This window comes from Amblyomma maculatum, chromosome 8 (assembly GCF_055883805.1).
Source record: "Amblyomma maculatum isolate TAMU_Amacu chromosome 8, ASM5588380v1, whole genome shotgun sequence".
Taxonomy (NCBI): domain Eukaryota; kingdom Metazoa; phylum Arthropoda; class Arachnida; order Ixodida; family Ixodidae; genus Amblyomma; species Amblyomma maculatum.
The window spans coordinates 64,773,289-64,773,796 of NC_139351.1; positions in this window are offsets into that span (position 1 = coordinate 64,773,289).

A 508-nucleotide genomic window follows, 5' to 3' on the forward strand; every position below is an offset into this window, starting at 1 on the left:
TACGTGTTTACGGAGCTTGCTTTCTATTTCCTTTTCTTCATTTGAGCTATAAAGAGGTGTCTCCGTTAGTGGGTGTAAAACTAATGCTTAAATCGAAGGCTTTACAATGATATACCTAAGAGGAGGGATCAGTTGAGTTAAAACGTGTGCACAATTTTTCAGTCCTGCTCATGAAAAAAGCACTGTCAGTCAAAGGCTTCAACTGGGGAGAGGGGGTCACCTTGCTCCGTGTTACGGCCTATGACTACGTGCTTGCGCGTGCGAACCTCGTGTGAACCGCATGTTATACCATGTTGCGAAAGTATGTACAAAGCATGTGGCGCCGGGCATTCTTGATAGGCCCGATCGCAACAATGTGTAGCAGCAGGTGAGTCTAGAAGCAAATTAATCGGTGCAGAAGAGATTTCTCAGTTGCAGAGCCCGAAATTAGGCCCGTTTACCATGGCTGTTAGGTGTGACAGATTAGCGAATTTCATTGCCACGAGAAAATAGGGAGCCGTTTCTGTCT